Here is a 26505-nt window from a genome sequence, read left to right on the forward strand (position 1 = left end):
TATGGAGATGCCCTTAAGACCTAACACAGTCATGAAGGAGGACAACCCTAATGCAATTAAAGAGAGGACTACACGCTGGTCTAAAAGAAACCTCACAACAGTTATGTGTATGCCCTAGTCACAGTCTGAATGTACTCTAAATGCTGGCCACATTTGAAGAGGATTCCTATAAGCTCGAAAGAGGACAATCATATGATGCCTAATTTGACCGTTGTTTTGGACAGTGTCCAGCTTCAAGCATATGAAGTGAAGTAGAGTCTTGAAATATGTGTGCTCAGCAAGGCGTGATTGAACAACATATGATTAGGACTGTTGACATAAAAGCATAGTGCACAGTGATGTAAATGGTGGAGCATAATGCACAGTGATGGAGTGGTGGAGCATAGTGCACAGTGATGGAATGGTGCAGCATAGTGCACAGTAGTGATGGAGTGGTGCAGCTCGGTGATGGGAGTAGCACAATGATGAGAACAACTTTGTGATGGATGCAACAACATGAATGGGTGCAACAACATATTGTGATGGTGCAGCACATTGATGATACACAGTGTGATGGTGCAACACATTGATGATGCACAATGATGATGAGTGCAACATGGTGCAGCACAATGATAGGTTCAGCATGGTGATGGAATCACCTGAGTTCAGATCTCCTACCTCATGTGTCATCTTCTTAGAGAAGATCTCTTCTCTTATTTTGTCAAGTCAAAATGTTGACTTTTGATGTATATGTACTATCTCTCTCTCTCCACTGAACTATTGAAGAACATAAGAAGAATTGATCAAGGGTTTCCCCACATTGGGGTTTGTCCCTGGCTGGCGCCACATCTTGTTTCCTCTTGTCTTGGCTCGTTTTTTGCGATTTATGTTTATGTTCTTTCTGCATTTTACTATCATGCTAAATGTGATTGCTAATCTGGAATTGATATTGAGCTAATAGGGAAAATTGAAGTAAATTTGCTCTTAGCATAGAACATACCTAAAATTAACACTGTAGCTCCTCAAAGGAGTAGAGATACCCGTAAACCTCAGAGGGAGATTGGATGTGGACATTTAGACGACGAGACTAGGAGAGACCTCCAGAGGAGGAAACTGTGCTTCACGTGCCAGGAGCCTTGGGCACTAGGGTGTGAAAATTCCTAAATATAAATCCTATTGCAGCTATTAATATTATTTCGTCTACTTGTTCTCTCAGAAATAAGCTATTCACAATGTTCTTACAACAAATATCGAGGTATATTCTACTGCAGCCTTCACAATTAAAATATTGCAGAAAGTAAATGTAAGGAAAAATACTGGCACAAATACAATCACATTAACATAGTTTCCCTAGAAAAACCCAATGTAGGAAAACCGTTGCAGCAGATAAGGGTTTTATTATTTTTCAGCAAAATTCTCATGTACAAATTACAACCAACAAAACAAGAATGAGAAATTTTACAGATGCTTCCTGACAAATTTCTGATCCAGGTGAGGTACTTCCTCTTCCCCAGAATCCTCCTGTGTCCTTCTGCGTCAAACTTCTCACACTGGCCCAGCATCAAGTTGCCCACGTAGGCTCTCCGTCAATCTGCCTCTTTCTCCGTCACTCTGTTCCTGCTTTGCGTCTCGCTGCGTAGCACTCTCCGAAGATGCTGATGCCCTCTCTTCCTTTCTCACCTCCAATTCTCCCTTTGATTCAATTTTCTCTTGTCGAACTTCGACCATTGAGAAAATCGATCTTACTCAGGTAACTAAGTATCTGCCTCAGGTGCATTTTCCAAGTGCCCACTAAGCCTCCTCTTATAATCCTCTCAGTGATCAATCAACGACCCAGATTAGATTCTAATCAATGCATAGGATCATTTGACTTGATCTCTACCTTTTTCTAGAAGTTTCACCCACAGTTTAGATTAATACCCATTAATTATTTTAATTTCCTAAGTTTAGACTTAGGGTTCCATTAAAAATAATTAATTATTTTAATAAAAGTGTCTTCGGGTGGAATTTCCCAAAATGATTTTTGGGTATTGGAGAATGCATGTGTCTAAGTCTTCTTGCAAATTTTGAGGCCTAGACCCCAAATCAACACTCCCTCTTAGCGAGGAATGTGCTCTAGCAATATACGTTGTTGCTGTTGGAAATAATACTGAGAGGGGGGCGGGGTGAATAAGTATTAGTCAAATCAATAACTTTTTCTTTTCATACTCAAATTTATATACGCAACTTCAATGAAGGTAACTCGCGTGTACACACAACTGTCTTTAAAGCAACCAGCGTATATCCAGCAAACTTATGATTCAGTCAATTCATCATATGTTGATCTTTAATCACTGCATCAGTACTTCATTAACCATATAAATAGTAACCATGTGCAGTAATAACAGAATAAACCATCACATATAAGCATCACGCACGAACACCAAGATTTAAGGTGGAAACTCAATGTGGGAAAAAAACCAACTGCTGTTGTCTTCTTTAAAAAACCTGTTTACAATCTTCTACTGTTGCAGACTCATACCGATACGCAGGCACCCACCTGCAGAAGGCTACAACCTTCTCTTTCTCCAACTTCTACTGGAAGAGAGCTACAACCTGTTAGCTCTTGTACTAGCCGATCTGTTTACTAGCACGTAGGCATCAGCCTACAGAAGGCTCCAACCTTCACTTGTTTTTGAGCTGCTACTGGAAAGGAGCTCCAACCCCTTGACTCTTGTACTAGCTGATCCATTTACTAGTATGTAGGCGTCAACCTACAGAAGGCTCCAACCTTCACTCATTTTTCAATTGCTACTGGAAGGGAGCTCCAACCCCTTGGCTCTTGTATTGGCCGATATGTTTACCAGTACGTAGGTGCTAGCCTACAGAAGGCTACGTCCTCTCTTTCTCGAAAGACCACATTTCATAAATTTTCAGACTGGATACACGTAGAACACAACACTACAATCTGAAGGCCTTGTTTCATTAAATACAACCACAACTGCAATACAACCATCAATACAGGTGTGGTCCTCAAAATCAATCACAACTACAATACAACCATCAAATACTTCTGCATCAACCAATCACTGAAACTCAATCATCAATCTCTGAATCAACCACAACTGAATTAATCAATCACTGACAACCCATTATCACTGAAGCAGATCACAATCAATCAATCTGAACTTCCAGAACACTATCACCAGAACACAGTCACCAAAACACAAGGCAAAACCTGGAACTCCGCAACAACAACCAGATCCAACTGCAACTTCAAATATCATATTTCATAATGTATATGCTACTTGGATGTGACTAACCAGCGTGTATATGCGCTTTTGTTGATTTGGGGTAGCATCGAATGTGCTCTAGCCACGAAATTTGGTGGAGAGGTTGGGGCACATGAGATCTCCAATACCCAGAAAAGGTTTGTGCAGATTCTAAACAGATCAGGAGATATTAAAATAATTAATATTTGTAATGGAGTCCCTAAGTCTAAACTTAGGGAAAATAAAATAATAATGTGTATTAATATGAATCTGTGTTAGAGTGTTCCAAAAGACATGGATCAAGCCAGATCTAATTTTAGCCATTGATTAGGGACTTAATCTCAGCTGTTGAGATGTCAACAAGAAAAGTATAAGAGGAGGCTTGAGGGTCACTTGGAGAATACACCAGAGTGATCAGTCATTCTATTCTCTAAAGCAGGGTTTGCTAAGAGAGATAGAATCAGTGATCGGAGAGCAGCTGAGGGGCATTGAGTACAGAGAGACAGAAAGGTAGAGATAGTGAAGGGAGAGAAGTAGAATAGCCAGAGAGAGAGACGCAAGAGCAGCTAGTGCTCACGCAGGGCCACACAGAGGTAGCTAAGTGCTGTGCAGAGCACCAGAGGGGCCAGCGTGACGCAGAGGCTCAGAGAGCTGACACAGGGCCTCCTAGGGCTGATGCAGGGCCAGCACTGGGCTATGACAGGCTGACGCAGTCCAGATTGGGCAGACGTTGGGGTTTCTGGGGCAGATCGGTGCTGAGTAGCTGCCGGAAGGATTATCCGGGGTTTCAACCAGTAGATTTGTTAGAAATGGAGAGGTATTACTACTAAGGAAATTCTCTGCTGGGTAGGCTAGTTTCAGCACCCAAATTGTACTTTGATATTGCTTAATAAAAAAACCCTCAGATATCTGCACCGGTTTTCCCACATTGGGTTTTTCCAGGGACATTAGTCCAAAAATATTGGTGTCATGTGGTGTGTTTGTTCTTGTTTCTTTTAGTTGCCGATCTGTAATATGTTGAGCATGCACTAGTGTTTATTTTCAGTATTTACATTGTAAATAACTTGTTAAGGAAAATAACAAGTAGGTAGGAATAAATCAAATAAAGTGCATGTAGGGTTTTTTAGGATATTCCGACACATAGGGAATAGTTAAGTACAACTTGGTCTAGTATAGAGTTAGGTAAAGTGTGTTTCTTTACTATGTACATTTTGTAACTTACAATCCGACGGTCACGATATGTAGTGATCCGACGGTTCATTCTCTCCTCGGTATTACCGACACTTGATCCGTGGCTTAACACCCGATTGGTCCATGATCTATATTTAAAGAGCATGGAGGGTCATTTGTAGGTTAACCGTTCATGAGAGAAGCTTATGTAAATTTTCATTCTTTTATTAATAAATTCCCTGAAGTGGCCGCGTTGGCTCAGGCCGTTGACTGTTTCCATCTTTGAGGGTTTTAACCACGTCAAAAGTACTGGTGTATTGATCTGCGATCTGTTTGTGAGCGGTGTCCTTTGGTGTTCTGTCTGAGGAACCATCCGACTACACTTTGGTGGATAATCAAAGTGCCATTCAACTATGCAAAGATCCAGTCCAACATCAGCGCAGCAAACACATTGAACTGCACATGCACTTCATCAGAAAGCTCATTCATGACCATGTTCTTGAAGTGCAATATTGTTCAACAGATGATCAAGTTGCAGACATCTTTACAAAGGCTCTCACAGAGGCGAAGTTCACTAGACTTCGATTTATGGTTGGAGTTCAGGAAGTTGTCACTAAGGGGGGATAGGCTCTAGTGCCTCCTTCCTTCTCCTATTGTGTCATATTTGTAAATCCTTCAATCCTATCCCAAGTTGTTCTTAAGGGGGGATGTTAGGATATTCCAACACATAGGAAATAGTTAAGTACAACTTGGTCTAGTATAGAGTTAGGTAAAGTGTGTTTCTTTACTATGTACATTTTGTAACTTACAATCCGACGGTCACGATATGTAGTGATCCGACGGTTCATTCTCTCCTCGGTATTACCGACACTTGATTCGTGGCTTAACACCCGATTGGTCCATGATCTCTATTTAAAGAGCATGGAGGGTCATTTGTAGGTTAACCGTTCATGAGAGAAGCTTATGTAAATTTTCATTCTTTTATTAATAAATTGCCTGATGTGGCTGCGTTGGCTCAGGCCGTGGACTGTTTCCCTCTTTGAGGGTTTTAACCACGTCAAAAGTACTGGTGTATTGATCTGCGATCTGTTTGTGAGCGGTGTCCTTTGGTGTTCTGTCTGAGGAACTTACCCTGTAAATTCCTAGAGGGTTTCTAACTAAGAAAACTTAGAAACTTTAACATGGTATCAGAGGGCGATTGTAGATCACAGGAGGACTAAAAGACATCAGCTGAGCGAAGCAACAACAGCAGAAAATAATTGTCCTGAGGTGACAGAAGATGTTTCTAGCAATGCAGAAGCCAAGGAGTGTGACGCAGAGCTAGCCAGGGCCACGTAGAGGAAGTCGGGAGTTGCGCAGAGCCCCAGAAAGGCCAGCATTGCTGTCGCAGAGGGCCAGAGGGCTGATGCATGGCATCCCAGGGCTAGCGCAGACCCATCTCGGGTGACACAGAGAGCGTGAGGCAAAGAGGGGCTGACGGAGTTCACAGAGAGGCAGTTGCTGGAGTCTAGAAGGCTGCAGAAATATTGCAGAGTGGAGCTGGTGAGGTACTGTAGTCAGAACAAACAGAGCAGGGCCAGAGGAGTTGTTACCGAGGATTTCTAGCCGAGGAACCTAGATCAGCAGTGTAGTTGCACAAGATGATCAGAGTAGGGGGCATCTCGACAAGCAATAGAAGGATTTCCAGGAGGGAAATTAGGACTTAGAGGGAGTCCAGAAGAGAACTTCCAGACAGGAAGTAGAGACTCAGAGGAGTCGAATAGAGAACTTCCAGGAGGGAAGTAGAGGAGCATCATGGCACTACACGAGGTAAGAGACCAGGATAGACTAGACGGAGCATCGAACTTTGCAGTCTGGAAGGCCAAAATCTTATCAGTGCTTGACGAGAATTGTGTCAAGAACTTCGCCTTGAAGGTAATAGCTGTCCCAATCAACCCCAGTGATAATGACAGGTACGCAGAGGCGATGGCAAGGGCCAAGTGCATTATCCTTGACGGGGTCAAGGATCATGTGGTACCACAAATAGCCGAGAAGGAAACGGCATTTGAGATGTGTGAGACTCTCAAGAAGCTGTATCAGCATACTTCTGTGCAGAGAAGAATGTTGCTCGAGAATTAGATGAGGTCGTATCAGATGAAGAAGGGACAATCGATTGACAGCTTCCTCGGAAGACTAAATGAGGTCCGAGACTAGATGACTTCTATAGGAGCAACAACGGATCAGGAGCTGATGGTGAGGACAGCCCTGAATGTTGTCTCAGAAGACTTGGAAGTATTTGTCCAAAGTATACTGGGCAGAGGGACACTTCCACCTTGGGACGAGATGTGGGCCGCTCTTCGCCAGGAAGAGATCAGACGACAGTCGAAGATGGGTAGCAGTAGCAAGGGGATCAAAGTCAAGCAGGAGGAGGAAGATGTGGCCCTAGCATCTGAGGGAGAGCAAGAAAAGTGGAAGAAGAAAGATCTCTCCAAGATCAAGTGCTTCCACTGTGGGGAGCTAGGTCATTATGCAACCCAGTGTCCAAGGAAAAAGAGTAAGGGAGAGTCTTCTGAGACTAAGGCAGCGCCAACACGGGCAGAGAAGGAAGTTTTGATAGATGATGACTGTGCCATGAGTGCACACGTACCACTTGAGCGGAAGTGGGGAGACATCGAGCTGTAGTCAGATGGACTACAGGCCATGAAGGGCAGGATCCTCGAGGTACCCAGCCTCTTGGATTAGACCTTGCTACGGGAGCCCCGTCGAGGAGTAGCAAGACTGGCTGAGTGGGTAGAGACGGATGCAGATGGAGTGGCAGAGGGAGCTACAGTGCAGGAGTCCCGAGACAGCGCGAGGCTAGCAGGCTGTGGCAGTGTGAGAGGCACAGGAGTGTTGCACCAGTGCAGGACGGCACAAAGAGGTGTGCAATGGTGCGAGATGCAGGGAGTTGTTGCAGCAGCGCAGAGGTCAAAGAGGGAGCACTTGTCAATGTCAGAGGGAGCTTCAGCATCAGTGGGTGTTTCTAGCCCAACAGGGAGGTCAGTTGGGAGATCGGTTCCTTACTTCTCAATAACTGAGTTGTAGTGCAGCAGTGGGCATCATGATGCAACATGATGAGAGGAGGTGTAGTGCAGATGCAATGTTGGGAGAAAGGACCAGCAGCAGCACGGATGCAGAGGGAGCTGTCGTACAGATGCAACAGTGGCAATGGCAGAACCATGGGCAGTAGTACAGGATGCAGCAGTGCAGAGGATGTTGGGCAGAAAGGGCTAGCATCAGCATAGGTACAGATGCCGGATGATTAGAGTAATCCTCAGTGAGGAGTATTGTTGTGCTCAGTGAGGAGTATTGCTGGAGCATAGTCCTTGGTAAGAGGGAGTGTTGATTTGGGGTAGCATCGGATGTGCTCTAGCCACAAAGTTTGGTGGAGAGGTTGGGGAACATGAGATCTCCAATACCTAGAAAGGGTTTGGACAGATTCTAAATAAATCTGGAGATATTAAAATAATTAATATTTTTAATGGAGTCCCTAAGTCTAAACTTAGGGAAAATAAAATATTAATGTGTATTAATATGAATCTATGTTAGAGTGGTTCAAAATACATGGATCAAGCCAGCTCTAATGTTAGTCATTGATTAGGGACTTAATCTCAGCTGTTGAGATGTCAACAGGAAAAGTATAAGAGGAGGCTTGACGGTCACTTAGAGAATACACTAGAGTGATCAGTCATTCTATTCTCTAGAGTGGGGTTTGCTAAGAGGGATAAAATCAGTGATCGGAAAGCAGCTGAGGGGCATTGAGTACAGAGAGACAGAGAGGTAGAGATCGTGCTGGGAGAGCAACAAAACAGCCAGAGAGAGAGAGACGTAGGAGCAGCCAATTCTCACGCAGAGCCACGTAGAGGCAGCTAAGTGTTGCATAGAGGACGAGAGGGGCTAGCGTAGCTGACGCAGAGGCTCAGAGATTTGATGCAGGGCCTCCTGGGGCTGACGCAGGGCTAGTGCTGGGATAAGAGAGGTTGACGCAGTCCAGATTGGGCAGACGCTGGGGTTTTTGGGGCAGATTGTTGCTGAGTAGCTGCCGAAATGATTATCCGGGGTTTCAGCCAGTAGATTTGTCAGAAATGGAGAGGTATTATTGCTAAGGAAATTCTCTATTGGGTAGGCCAGTTTTAGCACCCAGATTGTACTCTGATATTGCTTAATACGAAAACCCTCAGATAGCTGCACTGGTTTTCCCACATTGGATTTTTCTGGGGACATTAGTCCAAAAATAATGGTGTCATGTGGTGTGTTTGTTCTTGTTTCTTTTAGTTACTGATCTGTAATATGTTGAGCATGCACTAGTGTTTATTTTCAGTATTTACATTGTAAATAACTTGTTAAGGAAAATAACAAGTAGGTAGGAATAAATCAGATAAAGTGCATAGAGGGTTTCTAAGTAAGAAAACTTAGAAACTTCAACAACTTTTACCAAAGCAAACCAGCATATAGATTTGCAAATACTATCTTGAAAACTTCTCAAATATTCCAAACTTCAGTCTTACCCAGATCATAACATTTATAGAATAAAACATGCGTTAGTATTCAGATCTAGACTATCTATGATCAACCACATAATGATAATACATTTCAGGCCTTATGATCCCGATCCATCATCCATTATCAACCACATAGGGGCATCCTTAGTTCAGATCAAGCAAAGCATCAAAAACCCATAACCTGCATATTTGATCTAACACTTCATAGGATATTCAATACTTGCACACCTTGGCCTAATGATCTTCTCCTCCTTATATAGTTTTAGGCCTTTCTCAATACCTCGAACCAAAACCACTTAGGACCAATATCTTGGATCAAATACCTTGGACCAATACCTCGAGCCAAATACCTCGAACCAATACCTCGGGCCAAATACCTTGGATCAATACCTTGGACCAAAACCTTGATTTTCCATCCCATATGCGCTTTTCCTTCTGTGAAAGTGCGTGCATATGTATACACTCCTTTTGCTCTGTTAACCTGCGTGTATACGCTGCTTGGACAAAGTGAACCAACGTATACTTCTTAAACCACTCTCTTTCTTCAATCTCTGGAGTCTGATCTGTAATCCTTTGCTGTTAACCTGTTGCACTGTGAACTCTCATCTGTGTGAGTTGCCATCAAGGATAACACCTGTATCATAATGCCAACAATCTCTCCCTTTGGACTTGATGTCAACAACAACACAAAGACACTCTCCCCCTTTGGCATCAAGGGCAAAGGGCGGACCAAGATATTCTCCCCCTTTGATATACATTATGTTGTCCATGCTCCCCCTGAGTACATGCTGAGTCTGCAAAGATATTTTTCGAAAGAATAACATGACTCTATAATCCAACTAAGTGAGTATGACCTTCTTATCACCAATGACTCATACATACATCAATCTCCCAACCAAGTGGGGATACATGAATTTTGACTCATCCACCCAACCAAGTGGGGATATACCAAATGTTTATATATGACTGAAATAACAATTATTACATCATCCTTCCCATGCATAGTGGGGTTACAAATTAGGTCTTTTCATGACCTTTACATCAAATGATATACATGACATTTATAACAAGGACAACCGATCTAAACGAGACCATGATAGTCATGAGAAACTATCATACACCATATATGATCTACACCATCAACATAGCAACATAAGGATCAATGGCCTGTATATTTCCATCATCAAAAGAGTCCCTTGAATCAAAACAACTATGTGGATCAAGCAATATAAGTATCCTCATGTACCAAGATCTTCTAACATAATGCCAACAATGCATTATTAGAAGCATATGCTCCCCCTGAACCTGTGCCAACTGTTCATTGTCATATCTGATGATTGCAAATATCAGTAAGAATCATCAAGGCATCACCATCAATCAGTTACTCATCAACTTATTAACAGCTTATGAGGGCCAAAAATACTTCCACATATCATCAACAGACTGTAACCATCATCAATTAGAATAGAACAGATAATTGATAATTGATTAAACCATATTAGATCACTTTTATGAGTCTTTCCCACTGCTTTTTCCTCAAACCAACATATACGCAACTGTGCAACTTTGAACTCACGTATATACGTGACTTGTCTTCATGATAATTGCGTATGAGATTTAGAACGCTGAAGTTTCATACTTTGAGCTCCCCCTGAGTCTGTTATGTCTATATACTATGCTATGCCACATATTTCTGGCTGTACTTCCTTCTTCCATATCTTCGAGTGTGATGATGTTTTCTCCTTTTGGTATGGTGGCCGAAATTTGCTCATGCATTCCTTTGCTATATGTCCAAACTTGTTACATGCATAACATCTTACATGTTTCATATTCCTTCTATAGCAGTCAATGACTTTGTGACCAAACATATTGCAAGAAAAACAATATCCCTTAAAGTACTTGGACGCTGATAATCTTTCTGTGTGACGGTCTTGAACCATTCTGCTTCTGCATCTCGCCGCAAAATTTCCAAAATTATGAAATATAAAACATTCAACATTATTCGTCGGAGGAAATAACCAATTATCACTTCCATACTTAGAAGTAAAAGATTTTCTTTGAAGACTTTCTATCCTTGGTTTTTGATGGGGTTAACCTCTCATCTCCTTATTGAGCATTTCAGATTTTGCATTGGAGTTCCTTGCCTCATCTTGTGAGCTAGATTCATGATCAGATATTGATCCAGGATTTAAATGATAGCTCAAAATTCAAAGTGTTCGGAAGAGTGTCGAACTTGAACGACCGGATAGATCTCGTCTTTCTGATTCTAGCGCTGCAAACAGTTTGAAAAACTGACACCGTATGAAGAAGTTATCGCAATTTGAAAAAGTCCAGTAAACTGCAATTTCCAAGAATAAAATGATTTTTGGAAAATATTAAAAAAAGAATATTCCGAGGAATATTCCCCAAAATATTCTTTTTGGCCGACCAATTAGGAGCTGACACGTGGCAAGCCCGGAGGCCGCCACATGGCCCTGGAATGGCATGGTAAAATTTTATTGGGTCTGATGGAATCGAACCCGTGACCTCCGACAAGCTAGCACAGCGCGTTACCAACTCTGCTCCACAGTGATTCTTAACATTTTATGGTTGCGGTGCGTATTTAAGTTGTAACTGTTACGGATTTGGAGGTTGGGACTGCCAGCGGTCCCGAAAGACTGTTCACATGCCGTCGTTTGCCAACACTAACCTCCAGGTTATGTAATCGCCAAGGTTAACTCCGTTGCATGTGACCGCTGCAAACTTAAACATTAAATGTTGCCGGTAGTGGGAGCGCTTAGTGCTTAATTAATTTCCGATTAAGCTTAATTAATCCCAGATTTGTTTAAATCACAGCATTAGCGCTAAAGTGGTTTATGCATAATTAAATTGCGATTATCACTAATTAATACAAGATTAAATTTGGAGGTAAAGTTGGTAGAGTCCGCTGTTTTTGGGCCTGCTGCCAGATTTGGCGGCCTTAACTAAAGTTAACCAGATTTAGTGGAGGATCTCTAAGGGAAATTGTCTAAAAGCACTTCAGAAGCAGTTTTCGACTTAAAAGAGTGAAACAAGAGGCTGGCTAGGCTATTTGAGCCCTACTGAAGCCAATGGAACAGTCTAGAGAAGCTGAAGAAGCCATCTTCAAGGAGATTTTCATCTAGAGAGATTTTGGAGCTCAGGGCCACTAGGGGTTGGAGGCAGTTGCAGGAGCTACCAGTATCCATTCTCAGCGAACCAACAGTCATTCTTGAATGTAATGAGCCTTCTGAATCCATTGCAAGGGTTTACAGAAGCATCTGAAGACTTCTAAAGGTCGAGATGCTACAGGGAAGTTTTAGGCAACCTAGTGCCAACCGTGGAGGAAGGCTTAGATTGGGGATGCAATGCTCATTTTGAGCAAATGAACAGTCTATTTTTGATGTCTGATATGTGCTGGAGACAATAGAAGAGGTTTTAGAGACAATTGAAGAGTTCTGAAGGAGTTTGTGTCATTAAGAAGCTCAGGGAAGCTCAATGCACCGATTGAAGGAATCAACTCTAAGGGATCTCAGATTTGTTTGCAGAATGATGACAGCGATGACATGGATATAGATGGTTTTATAAGCCCATTGGTTCAATCAATAACCATTGGAGTTGAGGGTGGAACTTGTAAAAGAATTGAAGCCATAACCCCAAAGAGCCAAGTCAAATTGACAGAAGCTCAAGGAGACGTAACCCACGATATTCGAGTGAACTCCTAGATTAAATTTGTTGCTATGTGTTGATGTTTATTTGCTACATTATATGGTTGTTATGTGTGTCTAATATCAACAGAAACAAATCAACTTAAATCACTTAAATAGTTAAAAAAAACAAAGACATACACCTGTTTCAAGTACTTAATTCCGCAATTGTCAACATAAGCTAGATCATATAATTGTTAAGCTTTGGAGTGAAAGGTTCTTGTAAGTATAACAAGATGTTAAATCCTCATTTCAGATTAGGTGGTATCAAAGCAGGATGCTTGATTGACAGAGAAAAAGATTGCTTGTTTGACTTGATAGTTGTTTAAACAGTACAAAGGATTCTACTGTTTAATTGTTTGTAAACTGACAATTGTTTGAGTTTGCAAAGGTGAAGGGAAAGCTACTGATAAGCTATGTCCAGGAGAGGACAAGAAGGAAGAAGGGTTGAAGGCATTCTCCTTACCCAAAGGACCTCAAGGTAACCCTTGAAGTATAAGAGGGTTTGTTTGCAAAGGTTGCTTGAACAAGAATTTGATTCTACTGCCATTTAGTTCAGAAATTTGTCATTAGTTCTTTGAAAGCTTTGTGAATTTTGTTGAAGTGATTTTGTTCATTTTGATGATGACAACTTCTACAAGTGAGTTTTCCAAATCCTCCTCTTTCACAAGATTCTTTGATGAATACTTGAACCGATATTTGTTGATCATGATGGATATGGTGAGAGAAATGAGCACCGAACTCCGAGAGCAGTTGAATTCCATGAAGGAAGAGAAGCAGTTGCTTTCTAACAAATTGCAGGAAAGGAAGAGACAACTTCATATTGCAAATATGGATTTGGAAAAGAGGCATGAGTTGGAGACACAGCTCCTTACTGCCAAAGAAGCCTTAGTCAAGTATCAGCTTGAAGAAGAGGTAAACAATTCTAGTTTGTCTTCAATTTCCTCTAAGAATGTTTATGTTGGTTCTTTTGAAAAACATAAAAGAGGCATAGGGTCCAAGTTAATGTCCAAAATGGGCTATGAAGGAAAAGGATTGGCAAACATGCACAGGGCATTGTTGAGCCTGTTGACCACTATGTGTCAACTACTCATTAGCAGTACACCCCCTTTTTTTTGCAAAATGGATAGCGCTTGAGCAATGTGTCTGTGCCTATCATCATCAGCCCGATCATATTGTTTTGTAAACCTAGTCTGCATGTGTGAATTGTAAATAATCTTAGTAGAGTTGTGTCATGTATGTAAATTGCCTAGGTGGACCTAATTTTCTAGTGATAATCTACGTTCCGGAAGGTTTTTTATCTCACCGATCCATGATCGGCAGAGTTTTCCTTCAGCCTAACCCCAAAGCTGGAATGAATTTTGTCATTAGAATCTTAGAGGAATCCTAGTGTGTTAATCTGCTAGATTATATTTGGTCGTAGAACTCGGTGGTCTATGTGGGTCTAGGTAAAATGGGTTTTCCCCCTTGAGATGTAAAATTGTAAAAGTCATGATGTAAAGTGTCTTGAGGGTTAGGAAATGTTTTAATCCCCTCATAGGTCCTAAGTCATAGGTCCTAGGTGATTTTTCCAAAGGCTAAGTTCGAGGATCCATTTAAAAATAAAAATTAAAAATTGAAAAAATAAAAAACAATAAAAACAAAAGATATAAATAATTAAAAAATTAAAATAAAATTAAAATGAAATAAAAAAAAGTATATATATATATATATATAAATAATAATAAAATTTTAAATTTTAAAAAAATAATTAAAAAAACAAAATAATAATAAAAATTTTAAAAAATAATAAAATAATAAAATAATAAAAAGTCAAATTTTTGAGTAAATAAATGCAGAATTTTAATTGTTTAATATACTAAAATGCATTTAAAAATTCAACGGATGAGATTAAAAGAAATCTTGATCCTCATCGACGGTCGATATTAGTTTGACATGGATCACTCAAACTAGCCGTTGGGAATTTTTCCTTTAAATAGGGTGCTAGGGGTCATTTGAGATCAGATTGGATCTGAGAGTCTGGTGCTAAAGAAAGCTCTCTTATAGTCATTTTTTTGGTGCAATAAAGAAAGACTTTGGGGTTAAAAATCTTGCTGGTGTTACTCTTCTGGAAATGATGTAAGATCTTTTATTCTTTCTGCATAATTTTATTTTCAGCTATTGATTTTAGCTTGATGAAGATTGATTCAGGCACAGGTATCTTGTCTGATCTCTAGGGTTTGAATGATAGTTTAGATTCTGAAATATAATGGCAGGTATCTCCATTTGATCTGGATTTCACTATCGTTTTTTCCCTCTATGTTAATGGTTGATTGTAAGCTATGCAGGAAATCTTAGTTTTGAGTTTACTGGGCGTTAGGGGAAGTTCTCGGCTGAACCAGCCAACTCCCAGATTGTGTTTTCTGAAAGAGCCCAGCCAGTTCTTGATCCCGGGCTTATCATTTGAAATTTTTTTATGAATGCATGTAGGGTTTTCTGAAGTATCTCACATTAAAATTAAATTCTAATAATTTTACTGTGATTATTGACAAATCTGGCTACTTAAGAGTCGAAAATCTGTAAATGCTGTAATTATTTAGTTGATTTAGGGTTTTCAGTTTTGTTTTTTTTTAATGTTCTATTTTTGCCATTACAGGTTGCAAGTATAGATTTTAAAAGTTCTCCAAGGATTCCATCATGCAATCTGAAGCAGGAAGGGTTTAAAGGTTTAATCAATTTTCAGGATTACGGATCTGCTACTTGTGTTTTTAATTTTCAATGCTGCCTGGGTTTTACTGCTGTAGAAAAATTTTAATTTTTTTTTTAGAGACTATAGGCATTGTTGCTCCCTTCAACCTACACAAAACTAGCGTATTCAGCGTTCCACGCATCTACATGCAGCGTCATTTCATCACTTTTATCAGCGTTTTTTCAAACCTGCAGAATCGCAGCTCTAAGTTGCTGTACGCATCCCTACCTTTGCGTATCTCCTGGCTCTATCCCTCACATGCAATTTTTCTCTTCATTGCTATCCAAAACCTGCTCGCAGCACCTTCAAACCGCGTTTCAATACTCCACTCAAATAGCCATCCTCAGCTGCGTTGTTGCTCCTCTTCACCTGCGTGTAGCTTTCATCGCTGTTGAAGCCTCCACTGATCCACGCAGACCTTGCAACGCTGTCTTGCTTACGCGGCTACCTCACGCCCAATCCCCAGCTACCCTCGTTTTCGCCCATTCTCAAAACCGTAGAGCGGCTAGCTGCCAAGCTCCCAACGCTGCCGTCGAAGCACCTTTCTGCAGCCTCATTGCCCGTCACACCTGCGCTAAATCAAACAACAATACACTTCAGCTCCATTTTTTTTATTTGCGTTAAGATAGTTTGGGTTAGTATGGTTTGATTAAAAAAAAATGAATAAAATTTAAGAAACCAATTTTCACTTTTCTTTTTGGTTATATTTTGATTTGATGAAGTGTTAGAATTAGACCTTTTATTTATTTTTTACTTAGTTTAGATCTTGGTTTTAGAATTAAATAAATTTTTTTTTGGTTACGCTTTAATCTTAGCACTAGATATATTAAATTTCATTTAGTGTTTGTTTTAAAATTACATTTTCATTAAGTTTAGATTGAAATTTAATTACTTTAGATTTTAGCTTTATTCTATATTTGATTTTAAATTAAAAAAAATAAATAAATTATAAAACGCATAAAATTTTTCTTTTAGTTTAGTTTAGATTTTGGTTTTATTTAGATTTTAGATTTTATATTGTTTCATAGATTAGGTGTTAGTTTTAATTTAGATTTTATTTAGATCTTAATTTTTTTTATTTTTAGGCTAAAAGTTTCATAAAAAATAAAAATATTAAAATATTAAAAAAATAAATAAAAAGGGTTTAGATTTGATTTTTCATTTTATTTTGATTTTTATTTAGGATTTAATTTTATAGAATTTCTTTTTTTTTGTTATATATGGTCAGGTGTTAGTTTTAATTTTGATTTCATTTAGTTTAAGATTTAGTCTAGGGTTTTAGATAGATTTTAGATTTTTAGGTTTATAAATTTAGTTTGATTAAATAATCACAAAAAAATATTAAAAAATTCATAAAAGGTAAAAAAGTTTATTTTTATTTTTATTAGATTATGTTAGTTTTAGATTAAATTTTATTTTTTAGGTTTTGTTCCAGTTTGAGTTAATATATATATCTATATATATATATATATATATAGATATATATATATCATAAAAAATCATAAAAATTTATAAAATTATAAAAAATTAAAAAGTTTTCTTTTAATTTAAATTAGATTTTAGCTTGATTTAAATTGTAGAATTTTTTTTGTGAACTTTAAAAAATATTAAAAAATTATAAAAAAAAAAGAGTCCCTTTTAAGTTTTAGATTTTTACTTTATTTTTTTAGATTTAGATTTAGGATTTGAGTTATCAGTTTTTCATTTAACTTTAAAAAAAATAAAATAAAATTGGAAATATCTTGCCGGATTCAGTCTTGGCTCAAGGATTTGTCGTGTTTGTAATATATCTTTTCTGCTAAGGCTAAAATTTTGATGTGGGACTAATATTTATTATTTTCATGTGGTTAAATACGCTTAGAATATCATTTAAAAATTAGCTATATGAATCTGATCTCTGGTTAGCACTTAAAATTACGTGGTTGTTTAAAGCACTTAATTTTTCGAATTTTATTTGTTAGAGTATTGTTGAACCATTGAGCATTTATCGATTATCTCACATTTGGCAAAAGGTTAGCTTTTGTTTGAGTTATTTGATTGTTAATGAGCTCATATTTCTATAAGCATTTGGTAAATAATCATTCAGTTATTAACTCTATAAGGCACTGGTCTATTAACTTAGTAAAATCAATTAAGTGCTTGTTCCCCCTCGTGTCTCCCAACCCAACTGGTCCCCAGTTGGTCATTCATCATCCCACAGGGTCTACCCCCTTAGCCGCGGGAGACACGCTTAAACGGAGAGATCGGGGATCAGGGTGACAGCCCCCAATCTGAGCGTTGTCATGACAATCTGTGCGACAACATTTATTGGCGCCGTCGCCGGGGATATTTTGTTCTCGGTGCTTCAACGACATTCATATTCTCATTTCTCATCATTCTTTCATCTTTTTCATCTCGTGTTTGAGCTGGCAGATTCAACATGTTTGGGCATCATTTGGATCTTTTTCATCACCTTATCTTTCGTCATATCAACAACTTCTCTTTAGTTCGTTTCTTGTTTGGGTGGTGACTCCATTTCTTCTCATTTATTTTTTCCCAGACAAGAAGCCTCCCTCATATTTGCTTGTTGGTTTGTTTTGGATCCTAGAATTAGATTCATTGTTCAAGTGGCGACTCCACTTCTTTCATTTATTAATTTTCTTGAGCAGAGATCTCTTTCTATCATCCAATTGGTCCCTAATTATTCATCATGGATTATTCGTTTAAACCATGTCATTTTACTGATGATCTCCATGATATTTTGAAAGTGGCCATTTCTAAATTACCTTTGTTCTCAAGTGGTGATTCAGTCGTTGTTAAAAGACATCTAGGCTTGTTTACTCGTATAATGATCATATATTGTAGATCCCCTCAGTATAATCATGAAGATGTCAAAATGCGTCTTTTTGTCCTTTCTTTAGAGGGTGATGCTTTGAATTGGTTTAACAATTGTCCTAAGGATTCTTTCATTTCTTTACAAGACATTGTCAATGCTTTTCAAGATAGATATGGTAATCCGGATAGCTCGCCTTGTGCCCCTAAAATTGTGCGACAGAATGAAAGTAATCTTATGAAAGGTTCAGCTATCGGTGAAAGATTCCAAGACAATTCTTCATATCAGAATGTGCCATCCACCTGTACCATTGCAGATCAAATCCATGATAGTGGAAAAGCAGGGACAAATTGTAAAAACAATGTTAACAATGAAAAGGAAGATCAGAAGCAAATTATACAAGAATTAATGCTGTTGGTAAAAAATATGGAGATCAAACAAACTAATTATGCCAATGATGTGAGAACTTTATGCACCCACCTAGAAAAACGTAATAGGGAGATGGAGATCATGCAAAATCAGCATACTAAGGAAATTGAGGCCATGAAGATTAATCATGACACAGAAATTAGTTTTATGCAAAACAAGTTGTCAGGGTTAGAGGAAAATAAGACGACCATGAAAGCTAATCATGATAGGGAAATTAATTCTATGCAAAACAAGTTATTAACTATGGATGAAGAAATGACTATCATGACGTTCGATCATAATAATCAGTTGGCTGCCATGCAAGCAAATCATAAGGAAGAGATAAACTCTATGCAGTATTGCTTGATGAAAGAATGATGAAGTAATAAAAGATATGGAAGAAAACCATGCCAGGGAAATTAGTGCTATGAAGGTTGGACACTCTAGTCAAATAGATGCCATTACAATACAGGTCCAGAAAATTCAACAATGGTCAGAGGATGAAAGTGTAGTGCCCACTCTGTTTCTTGACCCTAATACGACATTATCTTAGACACTTTTTTCTTCGAGGACCTCAGATTGAGGATCTGGACCCATGACACTATTATTAGCGATTGAGATATTCATGGTTGTGATGTTTATGAATGCTTTCCATTGATATTATGGTAGCATGAATGGTTATGTATCTTATCTATCAGTATTCTGATGATTGCAATATTAAATAGTTAAGTTGGTCTCTATTTGAAATTATGATGAGGGTAGTAAAGAATATGTATGCGCTCTACTAAAAGCATAATGAGGATAAATTTTATGGATAGGTATATTTCTACGATGTTACGATGTTGATAGCTTAATGAATATGTATGTTTCCATTGATGATTATTGATGATAGCCATGAGGGATGTGTCTCCTATGTTACCTACTTCCTTTAGTTCAGACTTACAATGGACAATGATATGAATGACCAGGAATTGTTAATGATGCTATTATGATAATTGACTAACATTGAGAAACCTTGTTACTGATGATTATTGAGTATGGCAGGAAACCATCAGAAGCACTCGCATATGACATGTCGATGACACCTAGTTTGATGAAAATTTATATTACTTTATCTTTGAAAGTCTAAGTCGATCTTGGAATCTGCCATATATGTTTAACTATATTTTGATGATATATTAATGGTTGCAGGCACAGATTAGTTGCTTGAACGAATGACTCACATATGGGTGATGGGGTTGTACAAGTGGATGGAACTACATGGGAGGGGTGGGACAGAGTCCCTGATCTCACCCACTAGCACTCCCGCCGTGACTTGGGCTGGAAGGGTTGAAACACCTTCACCTTGAAGATCACGATGCCATGAGGGCAGGTTCCAAAGTTGGGTCGCCCATGAGGACTTTACCGGGGGGCGCGCATCAAGGCGGATTCCTTGATCCCCGACACCATTAGTCTCACTATAGCAGGCAACATAAGAGATGATAGTGGTTTATGACGTTGCACTATACTTTCCCCTCGTAATCACTGGATGCTTGAAGGGCAAGTGGTGTGGCACCCTTGGAACTTCAGGGGAATTTCTTGAAGGGCACGACCAACTTGGCACCCTTCGCATCGCAAATAAACTATTAGGTGTGGCACCCTTGGAACTTCTAGGGAAGTTCTTGAAGGGCACAACCAAACTGGCACCCTTGACAATCACAAATAAACTATTAGGTGTGGCACCCTTGGAACTTCTAGGGAAGTTCTTGAAGGGCACAACCAAACTGGCACCCTTGACAATCACAAATAAACTATTAGGTGTGGCACCCTTGGAGCTTCTAGCGAAGTTCTTGAAGGGCACAACCAAACTGGCACCCTTGACATCACAAATAAGCTATTAGGTGTGGCACCCTTGGAACTTCTAGGGAAGTTCTTGAAGGGCACAACCAAACTTAGCATCCTTGGAATCATTAAAAATAAATAATAATAAATAAATATAAGCAAGGAATGAAAACTAGGTAAATTTACATCAAGGGTAAATGATGATTAGAAACCAATGTAATTAAATCAAAAATAAAACTTGGAATAAGGAGGATCATAGGAAGAATTAAAATAGAGTACCTTAAAAACTCTACCCTTCCCATTTTGGAAAATACTAGGAAGATTATGTGGTTTAATTAGGAAAAAGGGGAAAGACAAACATAATGGTAAGGATAAAGATTAATCCTAAACTAATTTAAACCTAATTAAGAAAAGAGGAAGGTGAATTAAAATGAGAATAATAAATTAAATTTAGAGAAATGTAGAGAAGCTCCATGTGTCAACGACCAACATAAGAATATCCATCTAGGAGATAACCTGAGTTAAATTAGGGAGTAGATTGGGGATAAAATCTTGACTCATTAATTGACTTCAAGTAATGAACACAAATTATGGAATAAAAGGGGGGAATAAAGAGACAACTAGGAGAAGAAATAGGAATCTTGTTGAGGTGAGGAAAATATTAGTTTTAAATAAAAATTTAAGTAAATAATTTTGGGAGACCCTTGATGTGAGAATGACACATGGGTGGGTGAATAATCAAGCTATTGAATTATAAAAAAAAATAATTAATTATGCATGACATGACAAGTGTCACCTATGAGGACTCCTATAAAAGGAGGGGCAAGCCATGGGAGAAAGGACTTTTGGGAACCCTATGGTTGGATGGATGAGATGATGTCAGAGCAGTGATTACGAAGCTATAGTGAGTTTGGTGAGGTAGAGGATTTTAGAGAGGGGACTCTTGAGCCAAGGTGTGCTCTCCTCTACCAGCTAGTGCTTTCCTCCATTGTACAACCCCATTGCAGCTCGGGGGGTCCGCGGGGAAGAAGAGTACCCAAGGAGTAGGCTGGGAGGTTAATCGGTGGGTCTTCGCATTCGGGTCAAGTGCGTCATCATTCACTCGCGGAGGTGACCAGCTACAAGTGAATACCAGCAACAACAGAGCAAGTGGAGTCTCGCCTTCTGGTGAACGTACATATGTGTTTCATTACTATTGATCTTAGTTAAAATTATGAAAATGATATGATAAGTTTCTTTTCTGGTTGTATTTGCTGGTTAGTAAAAAAAAATAAAAAAAAATATGTATATAGTCTAGATATGGTCCTTACACTTGGTATCAGAGCACAAGTTGAACCCTTGAGGCCTATGGGCCCATGCAAGCATAACTAGTTTTGTTTGCTATGAGGGTATTTCTCTAAAATAAAATTACTCAACTTTCAAAAAAAAAAAAAAACTAACACTTCAACCGTAGACCATCAACAGGCTTGTACCACATCCTCGCACCACGTGATTCCCAAACCCTACCTAGCTGTTACAACCTGACTGACGGATCAACGCTAGATTCTACCCTGTAACCTCACTGTATAAACCCAAATGAAACAATTTATAAACCCAAATGAAACCCTATTAGACACACAGAGCATCAAAAATTCGCGGGGATTTCTCTGTCATTTAAAAACTTTCAGTTAAAATTATGGCGGCTGATATGGCGAGGGAGGTAAACTTATGGAACGATAAACGCGAGTGTGAAATGTATGATAATTCCGCAGACCTCTTTGCAATCATAAGAACTATGGAGAAACTGGAGAAGGCGTATGTCCGTGACGTAATTTCCTCAAAAGATTACGAACCGGAATGCACAAAGCTGATTGCCCAATTTAAAACCCTAACAACTTCTCTGAAAGATACAGTCCCAAGCGTTGAGAGATTCATGGAAACCTACAAGATGGATTGCCCTGCTGCTGTGAATCGCTTACTTGTTTCCGAGATTCCGGCCACCGTTGAACACAGGGCCTCATCATCAGACTTGGCACGGCCGCTGCTGTCGCCGAATGCGTACAACATTTTATTACCTCAATGGATTCTCTGAAGCTTAATATGGTGGTGGTGGATCAGTTATACCCCGCGCTTTCGGATCTTTTGTCGGCCCTGAGTAGGGTTCCTCAGCTTCCACCGGACTTTGAGGGTAAAGTGAAAGCCAGAGAATGGATTTCGATGTTGAAGAACATGGGGGCATCGGAGGAGTTAACCGAATAGCAGGCTCGTCAGTTGTTATTTGATTTGGATTCTTCTTATAACGCTTTCATCAATTCATTGCCTAAATCGGCTTAACATTGCAGGGGGGGCGCAACTTCTGGATGCCATCGGCATCGGATTTAAAAGCAGAGGATTCTCAGCGAACCCCAACCCCAGTCGGCTCGGAAGCTCCACGATTTGCTGCAATTGCAAATCCAAATCGCCTTAAATTCATTAGACTCGTCGACCCATTTCGAGTTTCCAAGGTTGGAGTCCGCAGAAGGTTCTTATTCTTTGTCCCACGGCCGGGTTTTGCTTATTATTAGAAACTCCAGGTCTCGGGTTCGAATCGAGAAAGGTTTTTGGTATAACTCGTTTTTTGGGAAGTTTTTGGCATCTTTTGCTGTAATTCTTGGCAGCCGTAGGTGTCAAGGATCAAATCTGGGGGCGATTTGCTCTTTCTTTAGTTCTGCCCCACTGCTGTTTGAAGCCATAGGTCCAAGATTCAAATCGGAGGGCGTTTTAGGCGTTGGATAGATGTGAAGAGCTCTGCATGACCGAAGATTCTGAAGATTTTGTGTTTTAGTGTAGCTTACATTTGCTCTGCTTCTCCAAAGCTCCCTTGTGGTATTGTGCGGGAATATTCGTGTTTTTGTATTGTATTGCCAGAAGATAGATTCTGCTGCTTGTAAAGGTTTAAGCCATTTGGTGCAGTTTTGAAGTCTCTTGTGGTTCAATATTTTTGTATCCGACGAGATCCGCGATTTTGAGATTTATTTAGGGCATATTTGGTAAGAAGCTGCTAGATTGGGATTGTAAGGATTGAAATCTTTACAGATAAGGTTTAACGACGTTTAGTAGCAGTTATTGGGTTATTGGGGTCAAACAGTGCTATTATAAGCTGAAATAAATCAAGATGAATGACTTCGAAGACGCCGAAGGCACTCAATCGTCTGATCTGATGGAGGACGCAAAGGATCTGAAGACTTTAGCGGAAGAGCGTGCCCTTATTGACCAGTTTGATGCATCACAATATGCATTTTTTTTTAAGGGATGTTACGCAAGAGGTAGAGCTTGGAGGTTTAGAAGACGAAGATGATACTGGGCAATTGGGGACTCTTGAAGATGACGAATATGGGTTGTCCTCCGTTTGTGATAGAGACGAGGCTGAACAGTCTGAGGTTGTATCTGAAGCTGATAATATGTCAGAGCTGTCCAGCTCCTTTATGAGGATGAACAGGGTCTCTGGGGAAACCAGGCTTCCAGCAAATATTGGAGACTTGGGATTTGGAGCTAGAGAAAACTAGAAAATATTTTCACTGTTTTGTTATAAGTAGAAAATAGAATGCAATGACATAGCAACGAGTGAAACTGGACTAACACTGCAAGAAAATATTTCTTTTGGATTGGTTTTAACTTTTTATAGGAAGAGACTTCTCATGTGTGAATTTGGAATATTTGCAGTAAGAATATTATTGCATTTAACGAGCTTGGAAGTTGTTAATCTATTTATTTCATGTGTATAATGTTAATTGTTTCTGCTCTCCATGCATTGAATTTCTCTGCACATTGTTGTGAAAAGTTAGTCATCTTGTAAAACTGCCGTAATTAAGCATTGTGTCTGCAATGCTGTTCATGGAGATAGCTGTGCTTGAAACGAGCTAGAAATCTTATAAATGAGATGTGATGAAGGGGACTAATGGAAAGAATTGAGCTGTGTTTTCATAGTAGAAGATTTAGTTTTAGTGAAATCCTCTTGGAACTGTTGGATTTTGAAAGCTGTTTCCATAGAAAATTTGATTTTGCGTTTTTTTATTTACACTGTAATATCTGATCTGTTTTCTTCAGTGATATATCTTATAGAATTTCTTGAATGAGAAAATTTGCCAGTGAGATTAATTACGAGTCGAAATGAATGGTTGGTAAAATTAGCTGTGTTATTGGTGTAACAAGTTTTCAAATTCGTTTTTGGTATTGGGTGGTTTACCCAATTAGGCTTTTCAAAAGCCTAAACATACAAAACGCAAAATTTTGAGATAAAATATATGTTAAATGGTCATGCTGTGGTTGTGACTAAAGAAATAGGGACCTACATTCTTAATTATACAGAGAATTTCATTTGTTTCAAAAAGGATGCATGATCCACAAGTCTAAGGCATAAGAACACCTTTGACAACTAATAGTGCAGCTCGCAAGCCATGCCAACTGTATTTCAGTTTCAGATTTGATAATTTGAGTTGTCAAATGACCCAACCAAATTTCTAGGGAAGCAGATCATGACAGTATAGAATATGAAGGGTCTTTCTGAGTGTTTTGATGATAGGGATCTAGCACCTCAATTAGCAGAGTTGGAATGGACATGTTTTCTCAGACTAGATCTGGCTCGAGAAATTGAAGATTGATGGCTAAGCAACTTTAGGGGATTAAATACGAGAAAAGTGTTAGGCATGTGTGAGACACAGTCACTTATATAAACCTTGGAATATTGTATCATTGTCATTAGGATTCTCTATTAACTTTTACAACTTAATCCTTGGGTTATTGTTTTTGGTTATATTGGGGTTTTCAGCTTGCTTCTTCAAAGCCATAGTGGAATAAATGCAGAGTCTTCCAGGTATTTTGGTTCAAACACAGCTTGGCTCTGCTGCCAAACTAGGCCCAAGTCTGTCTCTTGGCAGGTGACTCAAACTCTCCAGCAGTGGGTGGAAAACTTTACTGGTGTCGAGTAGAAATGCCAGAAAGGAAAAGAAAAACACTCATTTTGAATGATTATATTTGATTAAGTTTTTTTTCTATGCCGAGTCCAATACTTGTACCCTGGTCTTGTGGATTTGTTCTGAGCTGAAGCTTTCAACATTGGTCTCAGCTTTTCATTGAATCAATTGCAACATGGCTGCATGCTGTGAATTTATGTCTATGTAAACAATTAATTCAATGCGTTAACCATCCTTCTAAGATCCATTATAAGAAAGGGATTTGAAGAGGATCTTAACGATATGATAATTGGGGTCTGATGTGTCTATGTATTGTGTTGCATTGCACTTAAGCGGACCTAGTAACTTTGTGAATGAATGCATATAAAGTGGTAGTTGTCATATTGTAGTGATGGTTTACATTTTTGTTCCCCTATTTAGGTATTTATTGCAGTTTTGTTAGAGGTCCATTTTTCTTGTTTTCTTGCCTTAAAGATATTTATTCAGACTTTAAAGAGCACATTGGTGATACATGTGCAGTAAAAATTCACAAAAATACTGCCCCCGTTTATTTTCCTTGCATATCTCACCTTGAACAACTTCCCTAAGCCTTACAACAGGCTTCTTGCTGCTCATTTCCATAGGTCTGTTTTTGTTAACTCTTGAGGGTTTGGCATCATGCTTGAATTTAGAAAGGGTTGATTCTTGACCATCAGAGCGCACTTTCTGAAGCTCTTCAAATGGAATGTTTGCAAGATGCTCTTGTAAACTAGAAGACACCCTTGCATACATCTGAAATTTTATGAATTGTTGAAAGTCCACCACATCTGTAATGTGACTAGTTACTGAAACACACCAGATTCTCTAATAAAACAGATTTACAGCCATGCATCATGAGTATAATCTGAGGCAATGCCCTCACTGTTTAGAATCATGCTAGATTCTGTGCTCCAACCTTGTTCCATCTTTAGAAAGTCCATCAACAGTCCTATTCCCGTCCCTGTGGATATGTGAGAAAATTGATAGAAGAGAATGAATGATATTATACAGTTATTGTAATGTGAAATTACTCATTGTTATTTTCTTCCACATTCATTGAATAACTAGTAGGGAATCTCCAAGGATTTGAATGTTCCTGCATTATTGGCAGCCTCATGAGTCAGTCTCTGGACCTATATGAAAACCATTAATTCACAATAATT

General features: G+C 39.0%; 1 protein-coding gene and 1 pseudogene across 1 annotated transcript in view; both read left to right on the top strand.

Annotated features, from left to right (window-relative positions):
• Positions 1-26505, top strand: part of LOC149211252 (uncharacterized) — a 277136-nt gene that overhangs the window by 72318 nt on the left and 178313 nt on the right. The window lies entirely within an intron of this gene.
• On the top strand, positions 22054-23867 carry LOC149211253 (vacuolar protein sorting-associated protein 28 homolog 1 pseudogene; annotated as a pseudogene).

Source organism: Pinus tabuliformis, chromosome 1_2 (assembly GCF_031772625.1).
Source record: "Pinus tabuliformis cultivar Carrire ecotype Pingquan chromosome 1_2, CPIR1, whole genome shotgun sequence".
NCBI lineage: Eukaryota > Viridiplantae > Streptophyta > Pinopsida > Pinales > Pinaceae > Pinus > Pinus tabuliformis.